We start from the raw sequence: 13,485 nt of genomic DNA on the forward strand, positions 1-13,485 counted from the left end.
AGGAGCTCTTTTCCTTTTCTGCCTTCCCTCAGATAGGTGAATGGCAGAATTGATACGTAAGACTTGGAAGCTGTGGAACTGATTGGGATAAAAGAGTGCGAGACATTGGCGGAAGCACCAGATAAAAGAGCGCGAGGAGTGTGGCTGAGACACAGGATAAAAGAGCGTGAGCACGGTGGAGACACAGGATAAAAGAGCGTAAGCGTGGTGGAGACACAAGATTAAAGAGCGTGAGCGCAGTGGAGACACAGGATAAAAGAGCATGAGTGTGGTAGAGACACAGGATAAAAGAGCGCGAGGGGGGCGGTGGAGACACAGTATAAAAGAGCATGAGCGCGGTGGAGACACAGGATAAAAGAGCGTGAGCGCGGGGGAGACACAGGATAAAAGAGCGTGAGCGCGGTGGAGACACAGAATAAAAGCGCGTGAGCGCGGTGGAGACACAGAATAAAAGAGCGCAAGGAGAGGGGTGGAGACACAGGATAAAAAAGCGCGAGGAGAGTGGCGAAGACACAGGATAAAAGAACACGAGGAGAGCGGTGGAGACACAGGATAAAAGAGCACGAGGAGAGCGGGGGAGACACAGGATAAAGGAGAGCGAGGAGAGTGGTGGAGACACAGGATAAATGAACGTGGGGAGAGCATTGGAGACACAGGATAAAGGAGCGTGAGGGGAGCGGTGGAGACACAGGATAAAAGAGTGTGAGGAGAGCGGTGGGGACCCAAGATAAAAGAGCGTGAGGAGAGCGGTGGAGACACTGGATAAAAGAGTGCGAGGAGAGCGGCGGAGACACAGGATAAAAGAGCGCGAGGAGAGTTGTGGTGACACAGGATAAAAGGGCGCGAGGAGAGTGGTGGAGACACAGGATAAAAGAGCGCGAGGAGAGCGGTGGAGACATAGGATAAAAGAGCACGAGGAGAGCGGTGGACACCCAGAATAGAAGAGCGCGAGGAGAGCGGTGGAGACACAGGATAAAAGAGCGCGAGGAGAGCGGTGGAGACACAGGATAAAAGAGCGCGAGGAGAGCGGTGGAGACCCAGAATAGAAGAGCGCAAGGAGAGGGGTGGAGACACAGGATAAAAGAGCGCAAGGAGAGGGGTGGAGACACAGGATAAAAGAGCACGAGGAAAGCGGTGGAGACACAGGATAGAAGAGCGCGAGGAGAGCGGTGGAGACACAGGATAGAAGAGCGTGAGGAGGGGGCTGGAGTCACAGGATAAAAGAGCGTGAGGAGAGTGGTGGAGACGCAGGATAAAAGAGCGCGAGGAGAGCGGTGGAGACACAGGATAAATGAGCGCGAGGAGAGCAGTGGAGGCACAGGATAAAAGAGGGCGAGGAGAGCGTTGGAGACACAGGATAAAAGAGCGCGAGGAGAGCGGTGGAGACACAGGATGAATGAACGCGAGGAGAGCATTGGAGACACTGGATAAAAGAGCGTGAGGAGAGCGGTGGAGACACAGGATAAAAGAGTATGAGGAGAGCAGTGGGGACACTGGATAAAAGAGCGCGAGGAGAGCGGTGGAGAACAGGATAAAAGAGAGCGAGGAGAGCGGTGGAGACACAGGATAAAAGAGCGCGAGGAGAGCGGTGGAGACACAGGATAAAAGAGCGCGAGGAGAGCGGTGGAGACACAGCATAAAAGAGCGCGAGGAGAGCGGTGGGGACACAGGATAAAAGAGCGGTGGAGACACAGGATAGAAGAATGCGAGGAGAGCGGTGGAGACATGGGATAAAAGAGTACGAGGAGAGCGGTGGAGACCCAGAATAGAAGAACGCGAGGAGAGCGGTGGAGACATAGGATAAAAGAGCACGAGGAGAGCGGTGGACACCCAGAATAGAAGAGCGCGAGGAGAGCGGTGGAGACACAGGATAAAAGAGCGCGAGGAGAGCGGTGGAGACCCAGAATAGAAGAGCGCAAGGAGAGGGGTGGAGACACAGGATAAAAGAGCACGAGGAAAGCGGTGGAGACACAGGATAGAAGAGCGCGAGGAGAGTGGTGGAGACACAGGATAGAAGAGCGTGAGGAGGGGGGTGGAGTCACAGGATAAAAGAGCGTGAGGAGAGCGGTGGAGACACAGGATAAATGAGCGCGAGGAGAGCAGTGGAGGCACAGGATAAAAGAGGGCGAGGAGAGCGGTGGAGACACAGGATAAAAGAGCGCGAGGAGAGTGGTGAAGACACAGGATAAAAGAACACGAGGAGAGCGGTGGAGACACAGGATAAAAGAGCACGAGGAGAGCGGGGGAGACACAGGATAAAGGAGAGCGAGGAGAGTGGTGGAGACACAGGATAAATGAATGTGAGGAGAGCATTGGAGACACAGGATAAAGGAGCGTGAGGAGAGCAGTGGAGACACAGGATAAAAGAGTGTGAGGAGAGCGGTGGGGACCCAAGATAAAAGAGCGTGAGGAGAGCGGTGGAGACACTGGATAAAAGAGTGCGAGGAGAGCGGCGGAGACACAGGATAAAAGAGTGCGAGGAGAGTTGTGGTGACACAGGATAAAAGAGCGCGAGGAGAGCGGTGGAGACACAGGATAAAAGAGAGTGAAGAGAGCGATGGAGTCACAAGATAAAAGAGCGCGAGGAGAGTGGTGGAGACACAGGATAAAGGAGCATGACGAGAGCGGGGGAAACACAGGATAAATGAATGCGAGGAGAGCGGTGGAGACACAGGATAAATGAACGCGAGGAGAGCAGTGGGGACACTGGATAAAAGAGCGCGAGGAGAGCGGTGGAGAACAGGATAAAAGAGAGCGAGGAGAGCGGTGGAGACACAGGATAAAAGAGCGCGAGGAGAGCGGTGGAGACACAGGATAAAAGAGCGTGAGGAGAGCGGTGGAGACACAGGATAAAAGAGCGCGAGGAGAGCGGTGGGGACACAGGATAAAAGAGCGGTGGAGACACAGGATAGACGAATGCGAGGAGAGCGGTGGAGACATAGGATAAAAGAGCACGAGGAGAGCGGTGGATGCCCAGAATAGAAGAGCGCGAGGAGAGCGGTGGAGGCACAGGATAAAAGAGCACGAGGAAAGCGGTGGTGACACAGGATAGAAGAGCGCGAGGAGAGCGGTGTAGACCCAGAATAGAAGAGCGCGAGGAGAGCGGTGGAGACACAGGATAGAAGAGCGTGAGGAGAGGGGTGGAGACACAGGATAAAAGAGCGTGAGGAGAGTGGTGGAGACACAGGATAAAAGAGCGCGAGGAGAGTGGGTGACACGGGATAAAAAAGCACGAGTAGAGTGGCGGGGACACAGGATAAAAGAGCGGTGGAGACACTGGATATACAGGATAAAAGAGCGCGAGGAGAGTGGGTGACACGGGATAAAAAAGCACGAGTAGAGTGGCGTGGACACCGGATAAAAGAGCGGTGGAGACACTGGATAAAAGAGAGCAAGGAGAGTGGTGGAGACACAAAATGGAAGAGCGCGAAGAGAGTGGTGGAGACACAAGCTAAAAGAGCGCGAGGAGAGCGGTGGAGAGAGGATAAAAGAGCATGAGGAGAGCAGTGGAGACACAGGATAAAAGAGCGTGAGGGGAGCGGTGGAGGCACAGGATAAAAGAGCACGAGGAGAGTGGTGGAGACACAGGATAAAAGAGCGCGAGGAGAGTGGTGGTGACACAGGATAAAAGAGCACGAGGAGAGTGGTGGAGACACAGGATAAAAGAGCGCGAGGAGAGTTGTGGTGACACAGGATAAAAGGGCGCGAGTAGAGCGGTGGAGACACAGGATAAAAGAGAGTGAAGAGAGCGATGGAGTCACAAGATAAAAGAGCGCGAGGAGAGTGGTGGAGACACAGGATAAAAGAGCATGACGAGAGCGGGGGAAACACAGCATAAATGAACGCGAGGAGAGCATTGGAGACACTGGATAAAAGAGCGTGAGGAGAGTGGCGGGGACACAGGATAAAAGAGCGGTGGAGACACTGGAGACACAAGCTAAAAGAGCGCGAGGAGAGCGGTGGAGAGAGGATAAAAGAGCGTGAGGAGAGCAGTGGAGACACAGGATAAAAGAGCGTGAGGGGAGCGGTGGAGGCACAGGATAAAAGAGCACGAGGAGAGTGGTGGAGACACAGGATAAAAGAGCGCGAGGAGAGTGGTGGTGACACAGGATAAAAGAGCACGAGGAGAGTGGTGGAGACACAGGATATAAGAGCGCGAGGAGAGTTGTGGTGACACAGGATAAAAGAGCGCGAGGAGAGCGGTGGAGCCACAGGATAAAAGAGAGTGAAGAGAGCGATGGAGTCACAGGATAAAAAATCGCAAGGAGAGTGGTGAAGACACAGGATAAAAGTGCGTGAGGAGAGCGATGGAGACACAGGATAAAAGAGCGCGAGGGGAGCGGTGGAGGCACAGGATAAAAGAGCGCGAGGAGAGTGGTGGAGACACAGGATAAAAGAGCGCGAGGAGAGTGGTGGTGACACAGGATAAAAGAGCGCGAGGAGAGCGGTGGAGACACAGGATAAAAGAGAGTGAAGAGAGCGATGGAGTCACAGGATCAAAGAGCGCGAGGAGAGTGGTGGAGACACAGGATAAAAGAGCATGACGAGAGCGGGGGAAACACAGGATAAAGGAGCGTGAGGAGAGCGTTGGAGACACAGGATAAAAGAGCGCGAGGAGAGCGGTGGAGACACAGGATGAATGAACGCGAGGAGAGCATTGGAGACACTGGATAAAAGAGCGTGAGGAGAGCGGTGGAGACACAGGATAAAAGATCATGAGGAGAGCAGTGGGGACACTGGATAAAAGAGCGCGAGGAGAGCGCTGGAGAACAGGATAAAAGAGAGCGAGGAGAGCGGTGGAGACACAGGATAAAAGAGCGCGAGGAGAGCGGTGGAGACACAGGATAAAAGAGCGCGAGGACAGCGGTGGAGACACAGGATAAAAGAGCGCGAGGAGAGCGGTGGGGACACAGGATAAAAGAGCGGTGGAGACACAGGATAGAAGAATGCGAGTAGAGCGGTGGAGACATGGGATAAAAGAGTACGAGGAGAGCGGTGGAGACCCAGAATAGAAGAACGCGAGGAGAGCGGTGGAGACATAGGATAAAAGAGCACGAGGAGAGCGGTGGACACCCAGAATAGAAGAGCGCGAGGAGAGCGGTGGAGACACAGGATAAAAGAGCGCGAGGAGAGCGGTGGAGACCCAGAATAGAAGAGCGCAAGGAGAGGGGTGGAGGCAAAGGATAAAAGAGCACGAGGAAAGCGGTGGAGACACAGGATAGAAGAGCGCGAGGAGAGCGGTGGAGACACAGGATAGAAGAGAGTGAGGAGGGGGGTGGAGTCACAGGATAAAAGAACGTGAGGAGAGTGGTGGAGACGCAGGATAAAAGAGCGCGAGGAGAGCGGTGGAGACACAGGATAAATGAGCGCGAGGAGAGCAGTGGAGGCACAGGATAAAAGAGGGCGAGGAGAGCGGTGGAGACACAGGATAAAAGAGCGCGAGGAGAGTGGTGAAGACACAGGATAAAAGAACACGAGGAGAGCGGTGGAGACACAGGATAAAAGAGCACGAGGAGAGCGGGGGAGACTCAGGATAAAGGAGAGCGAGGAGAGTGGTGGAGACACAGGATAAATGAATGTGAGGAGAGCATTGGAGACACAGGATAAAGGAGCGTGAGGAGAGCGGTGGAGACACAGGATAAAAGAGTGTGAGGAGAGCGTTGGGGACCCAAGATAAAAGAGCATGAGGAGAGCGGTGGAGACACTGGAAAAAAGAGTGCGAGGAGAGCGGCGGAGACACAGGATAAAGGAGCGCGAGGAGAGTTGTGGTGACACAGGATAAAAGAGCGCGAGGAGAGCGGTGGAGACACAGGATAAAAGAGAGTGAAGAGAGCGATGGAGTCACAAGATAAAAGAGCGCGAGGAGAGTGGTGGAGACACAGGATAAAAGAGCATGACGAGAGCGGGGGAAACACAGGATAAATGAACGCGAGGAGAGCATTGGAGACACTGGATAAAAGAGCGTGAGGAGAGCGGTGGAGACACAGGATAAAAGAGCATGAGGAGAGCGGTGGAGACACAGGATAAATGAACGCGAGGAGAGCAGTGGGGACACTGGATAAAAGAGCGCGAGGAGAGCGGTGGAGAACAGGATAAAAGAGCGCGAGGAGAGCGGTGGAGACACAGGATAAAAGAGCGTGAGGAGAGCGGTGGAGACACAGGATAAAAGAGCGCGAGGAGAGCGGTGGGGACACAGGATAAAAGAGCGGTGGAGACACAGGATAGAAGAATGCGAGGAGAGCGGTGGAGACATAGGATAAAAGAGCACGAGAAGAGCGGTGGACGCCCAGAATAGAAGAGTGCGAGGAGAGCGGTGGAGACACAGGATAAAAGAGCACGAGGAAAGCGGTGGAGACACAGGATAGAAGAGCGCGAGGAGAGCGGTGTAGACCCAGAATAGAAGAGCGCGAGGAGAGCGGTGGAGACACAGGATAGAAGAGCGTGAGGAGAGGGGTGGAGACACAGGATAAAAGAGCGTGAGGAGAGTGGTGGAGACACAGGATAAAAGAGCGCGAGGAGAGTGGGTGACACGGGATAAAAAAGCACGAGTAGAGTGGCGGGGACACAGGATAAAAGAGCGGTGGAGACACTGGATACACAGGATAAAAGAGCGCGAGGAGAGTGGGTGACACGGGATAAAAAAGCACGAGTAGAGTGGCGGGGACACAGGTTAAAAGAGCGGTGGAGACACTGGATAAAAGAGAGCAAGGAGAGTGGTGGAGACACAAAATGGAAGAGCGCGAAGAGAGTGGTGGAGACACAGGCTAAAAGAGAGCGAGGAGAGCGGTGGAGAGAGGATAAAAGAGCGTGAGGAGAGCAGTGGAGACACAGGATAAAAGAGCGTGAGGAGAGCGGTGGTGACACAGGATAAAAGAGCGCGAGGAGAACGGTGGAGACACAGGATAAAATATCGCGAGGAGAGTGGTGAAGACACAGGATAAAAGTGCGTGAGGAGAGCGATGGAGACACAGGATAAAAGAGCGCGAGGGGAGCGGTGGAGGCACAGGATAAAAGAGCACGAGGAGAGCTGGGGAGACACAGGATAAAGGAGCGCGAGGAGAGCGGTGGAGACACAGGATAAAAGAGCACGAGGAGAGCGGTGGAGACACAGGATAAATGAGCGCGAGGAGAGCAGTGGAGGCACAGGATAAAAGAGCGCGAGGAGAGCGGTGGAGACACAGGATAAAAGATCGCGAGGAGAGTGGTGAAGACACAGGATAAAAGAGCGCGAGGAGAGCAGTGGAGACACAGGATAAAAGAGCTCAAGGAGAGCAGTGGAGGCACAGGATAAAAGAGCGCGAGGAGAGCAGTGGAGGCACAGGATAAAAGAGCGCGAGGAGAGCGGTGGAGACACAGGATAAAAGATCGCGAGGAGAGTGGTGAAGACACAGGATAAAAGAGCGCGAGGAGAGCAGTGGAGACACAGGATAAAAGAGCTCAAGGAGAGCAGTGGAGGCACAGGATAAAAGAGCGCCAGGAGAGCGGTGGAGACACAGGATAAAAGAGCGCGAGGAGAGTGGTGGAGACACAGGATAAAAGAACACAAGGAGAGCGGTGGAGACACAGGAGAAAAGAGCACGAGGAGAGCGGGGGAGACACAGGATAAAGGAGAGCGAGGAGACATACAAAATGATTAGGGGGTTGGATAGGGTGGACAGTGAGAGCCTTCTCCCGCGGATGTAAATGGCTGGTACGAGGGGACATAACTTTAAACTGAGGGGTAATAGATATAGGACAGAGGTCAGAGGTAGGTTCTTTACGCAAAGAGTAGTGAGGCCGTGGAATGCCCTACCTGCTACAGTCGTGAACTCGCCAACATTGTGGGCATTTAAAAGTTTATTGGATAAACATATGGATGATAATGGTATAGTGTAGGTTAGATGGCTTTTGTTTCGGTGCAACATCGTGGGCCGAAGGGCCTGTACTGCGCTGTATTGTTCTATGTTCTATGAGAGTGGTGGAGACACAGGATAAATGAACGTGAGGAGAGCATTGGAGACACAGGATAAAGGAGCGTGAGGAGAGCGGTGGAGACACAGGATAAATGAGCGTGAGGAGAGCGGTGGGGACACAAGATAAAAGAGCGTGAGGAGAGCGGTGTTGACACTGGATTAAAGAGTGTGAGGAGAGCAGTGGAGACACAGGATAAAAGAGCGCAGGAAGAGCGTTGGAGACACAGGATAAATGAGCGCGAGGAGAGCGGTGGGGACATAGGATAAAAGAGCACGAGGAGAGCGGTGGAGACACAGGATAGAAGAGAGTGAGGAGAGCGGTGGAGACCCAGAATAGAAGAGCGTGAGGAGAGCGGTGGAGACACAGGATAAGAGAGCGGTGGAGACACAGGATAGAAGAGCGTGAGGAGAGCGGTGGAGACCCAGAATAGAAGAACTCGAGGAGAGCGGTCGAGACACAGGATAAAAGAGCACGAGGAGAGCGGTGGAGACCCAGAATAGAATAGCGCGAGGAGAGCGGTGGAGACACAGGATAAAAGAGCGCGAGGAGAGCGGTGGAGACCCAGAATAGAAGAACGCAAGGAGAGGGGTGGAGACACAGGATAAAAGAGCGCGAGGTGAGCGGTGGAGACACAGGTTAAAAGAGCACGACGAAAGCGGTGGAGACACAGGATAGAGGAGCGCGAGGAGAGCGGTGGAGACACAGTATAAAAGAGCGCGAGGAGAGCGGTGGAGACCCAGAATAGAAGAACGCAAGGAGAGGGGTGGAGACACAGGATAAAAGAGCGCGAGGAGCGCGGTGGAGACACAGGATAAAAGAGCACGACGAAAGCGGTGGAGACACAGGATAGAGGATCACGAGGAGAGCAGTGGAGACACAGGATAAAAGAGCGCGAGGAGGGCGGTGGAGACACAAGATAAAAGAGGGCGGGAAGAGCGGTGGAGACACAGGATAAATGAGCGTGAGGAGAGCGGTGGAGACCCAGAATAGAAGAGCGCGAGGAGAGCGGTGGAGACACAGGATAAAAGAGCGCGAGGAGAGCGGTGGAGACCCAGAATAGAAGAACGCAAGGAGAGGGGTGGAGACACAGGATAAAAGAGCGCGAGGAGAGCGGTGGAGACACAGGATAAAAGAGCACGACAAAAGTGGTGGAGACACAGGATAGAGGAGCGCGAGGAGAGCGGTGGAGACACAGGATAAAAGAGCGCGAGGAGAGCGGTGGAGAGTCAGAATAGAAGAACGCAAGGAGAGGGGTGGAGACACAGGATAAAAGAGTGCGAGGAGAGCGGTGGAGACACAGGTAAAAAGAGCGCGAGGAGAGCGGTGGAGACACAGGATAAAAGAGCACGACGAAAGCGGTGGAGACACAGGATAGAGGATCACGAGGAGAGCAGTGGAGACACAGGATAAAAGAGCGCGAGGAGAGCGGTGGAGACACAAGATAAAAGAGGGCGGGAAGAGCGGTGGAGACACAGGATAAATGAGAGCGGTGGGGACACAGGATAAAAAAGCGCGAGGAGAGCGGTGGAGACACAGGATAGAAGAGCGCGAGGAGAGCGATGGAGAACCAGAATAGAAGAGTGTGAGGCGAGCGGTGGAGACACAGGATAAAAGAGCTCGAGGACAGCGGTGGAGACACAGGATTAAAGAGCGCGAGAAGAGCAGTGGCGTCACAGCATAAAGAGTTCGAGGAGAGCAGTGGAGACACAGGATAAATGAGCGCGAGGAGAGCGATTTAGACACAGGATAAAAGAGCGTGAGGAGAGCAGTGAAGACACAGGATAAAAGAGCGCGAGGTGAGCAGTGGAGACACTGGATAAAAGAGCGCGAGGAGAGCGGTGGAGGCACAGGATAAAAGAGGTCGAGGAGAGCTGGGGAGACACAGGATAAAGGAGCGCGAGGAGAGCGGTGGGGACACAGGATAAAAGAGCGCGAGGTGAGCAGTGGAGACACTGGATAAAAGAGCGCGAGGAGAGCGGTGGAGGCACAGGATAAAAGAGGTCGAGGAGAGCTGGGGAGACACAGGATAAAGGAGCGCGAGGAGAGCGGTGGAGACACAGAATAAAAGAGCGCGAGGCGAGCGGTGGGGACACAGGATAGAGGAGAGCGGTGGAGACACAGGATAAAAGAGCGTGAGGAGAGCGGTGGAGACACAGGATAAAAGAGCGCGAGGCGAGCGGTGGGGACACAGGATAGAGGAGAGCGGTGGAGACACAGGATAAAAGAGCGTGAGGAGAGCGGTGGAGACACAGGATAAAAGAGCACGAGGAGAGCTGGGGAGACACAGGATAAAGGAGTGTGAAGAGAGCGGTGGATACACAGGATAAAAGAACGCGAGGAGAGCGGTGGAGACACAGGGTAAAAGAGCGCGAGGAGAGCGATGGAGACACAGGATAAAAGCGTGCGAGGAGAGCGGTGGAGACACAGGATAAAAGAGCGCGAGGAGAGCGGTGGGGACACAGGATAAAACAGTGCGAGGAAAGCGGTGGGGACACAGGATAAAAGAGCACGAGGAGAGCGGTGGAGACACAGGATAAAAGTGCGCGAGGAGAGCGTGGAGACACAGGATAAAAGAGCGCGAGGAGAGCGGTGGAGACACAGGACAAAAGAGCGCGAGGAGAGCGGTGGAGACACAGGATAAAAGAGCGCGAGGAGAGTGGTGGAGACACAGGATAAAAGAGCGCGAGGAGCGCGGTGGAGAAACAGGATAAAAGAGCGATGGAGACAGGATAAAAGAGCACAAGGAGAGCGATGGAGACACATGATAAAAGAGCGTGAAGGGAATTGAACCAGTGGGGGAAGGGGGAGCGTCTTCAAGGTGAGGTCACAGTAAAGTGGTGAGCTGGTTGGCTGATAAGGAATCTTCTTTTTGGGAGTAATATTAAATCGCAGTAAATTTAGAAATTTGTTTACCAATTAAGGGACCATCTGAGAATGATAGCTAAACATTAAAACAAACCTAATAAACTAAACTAGAGGTGGCAGTGCAGGCGATGTGTTGACGCTGTGGTGTATGGGACCTGCTGGATCCCACTGCGAGCCACGTTCACCAGATCTGCAGCTCCGAGTTGATCAGCTGGAATCTGAGCTTCGGACAGTGAGGCACATCCGGGAGGGGACAGTTACCTTGACACTGTTTCAGGTAGTCACACTCCATTTTGGCACAGGTATAAGAAAATCAGGAAAGTAAGCACACGGGGAAAAGGTGGTGCGGGAAAGAGAGCACTTGCATCAGTATTGGGACAGGAAGGAACTGTACCATACGGACAGGCTCCATCTGAACCAGTCTGGGACCAGTCAACTTGCAAAAAAGCTGAATAAGATGATCGCCAAGACTTTAAGTTAGTAATTTGGAGGGGGGAGGGGGTGTGGGGAGAGAGAAGAGAGCCAACACCGTTTCAAAAACAAATCACAGGACAGAGAGTAAAGAAGCAGTCAGGAATCCTTTTCAGGTACAGCGGGAAATGGCAATACTATAAAAAGTATATTTATTAGACCAGAAGAGGTAAATAATAAATGGGTAAATGACGCTTCAGTGCTGAGGGACATATTTGAGGGAGAGGTTTGATTGCAATGCCCACATATTCTATATACAAATACACAGAGTGGAAAGAATAAATTCATGAGCTTCAGGCACAAATTCAAAATTATAGCCATTACTAAAGAGGGAGGCACGATGGTTAGCACTGCTGCCTAACAGTGCCAGGGATCAGGGGTCAATTCCGGACTCTGCTGACTGTGTTGGGTGGAGCTTGCACTTTCTTGCAGTGTCTGCGTGAGTTTCCTCCGGGTGCTCCATTTCCTCCCACCATCCAAAGATGGGCAGGTTATTGTAGATTGGCCAAGCTAAATTGTCCCTTTGTGTCCAAAAGGTTGGGTTGGTTTGAGTTATGGAGGTAGAGTGGGGCCTGACCCTAGGTAGGGTGCTTTTTCAGAGGGTCGGTGCAGACCCGATGGCCTCCTTCTGCATTGTAGGGACTCTGATTCTATGAAGATACTGAGATATGGCTGCAGGATACCCAGGAGTGGGAATTTAATACACCGGGTTCTAATATTTACAGGATGGAAATGGAAAATGGCGGGGCGGTGGGCAATAAATGATGGCTTTCCATAGTGAAGAAGGTCAAAAGGCATTGACATACAACAGCAGGTAGATAGTGGTCAGTAGTACCTCATTGTGAATACTCAGTTGTGATACCCTCCATTGGCGGACCCAGAGTCAAAAGGCAGGATTGTCTGAACCCTTATGGCGGTGGGAACCTCTGGGCCCGCTGCAGTCAACGGGGGTTTTAATGGCTCACCCGCTCCGCCATGTGGGTATCTGCTAGGGGAGGGCTGGACAATTCTGGTCAAAGTGTCGGGGAGGTTATTGTCTCTGTGTTTTGGAGTAAGTCTTGACACCAGCAGGTGTGAAGCATATAATTAGGCAGACCCATAAAAGGGAGTCCCCACGCCCATTATAATCCCATTTGGAACTTTTCGGAAAGCTTGCGAGGCTGTTGAAGTTGGAAAAGTCAGGTGCTCCCTCAACAGCATCTTACAGTTCATCGGGGTCCATTTTCAAAGGGATCCAGTTTCTTTTTTTTAATATAAATTTAGAGTACCCAATTATTTTTGTCCAATTAAGGGGCAATTTAGCGTGGTTAATCCAACTCCCCAGCACATCTTTGGGTTGTGGGGGCGAAACCCACGCAAACACGGGGAGTCTGTGCAAGCTCCCCACGGACAATGACCCAGAGCCGGGATCGAACCTGGGTCCTCGGTGCCACGAGGCAGCAGTGCTCGCCACTGTGCTGCCCTCAATTTCTTTTTGCGTGTAATATCAAAATTCCTGCACTGGCATGACCTTCCTCCATCCCATGGAGAAAAAATGGAATTCTATTTAATTTAATTTTAATATGATTTCCTTGCAAAGCAAATAGGAAACCACTCTCTTCCATTCACAATTCATTTTTCACACACAGTCATTCAGCACAGCGATAGTTTCCCATATCAAGTGAGCTTACCCCTTCCAGTGAACTTGTGTTCGTGATAAGACGACAGCAATGACATTATTCTTTCCTACAACGTTAGTAATCTTTAGGTTAATGGGCTGTAATAGAAAGCTCCAGTAATCTTTTCAGAAATCTCAAGGCGTTATGCTTGGTGTAAATTAGGGTCTTTTGCTGTCCATTCCGCAAATAGGGATGGATTTTCCAGCCCCGACACAAGTGTGTTTTCCGACGGTTTGTCATTGGACACCGGTAGGAAATTCTGGTCCCCCCTTTGCCGATGGCGTGTTGCGTGGCTCGCCCGTCCCAGCGCCGGGGAACCCACCACAGGCGGTGCCCTTCGGCGGAACTGGAAGATCCCATCCATAGACTTTAAAATGTTGGAGAGTTTTGTGAGGCCACGAAGAATCCAGCACGAGTTTCAAGGATACAAAGAAATAACATTTATTTACAATAACATATATATACACAACAGCAGCAACCTCGCTTGCTGCTTACTCCTTCCTGCTGGTTCCAAACTGGCATTTATACAGGGAGTCTG

Source organism: Scyliorhinus torazame, chromosome 16 (assembly GCF_047496885.1).
Source record: "Scyliorhinus torazame isolate Kashiwa2021f chromosome 16, sScyTor2.1, whole genome shotgun sequence".
NCBI lineage: Eukaryota > Metazoa > Chordata > Chondrichthyes > Carcharhiniformes > Scyliorhinidae > Scyliorhinus > Scyliorhinus torazame.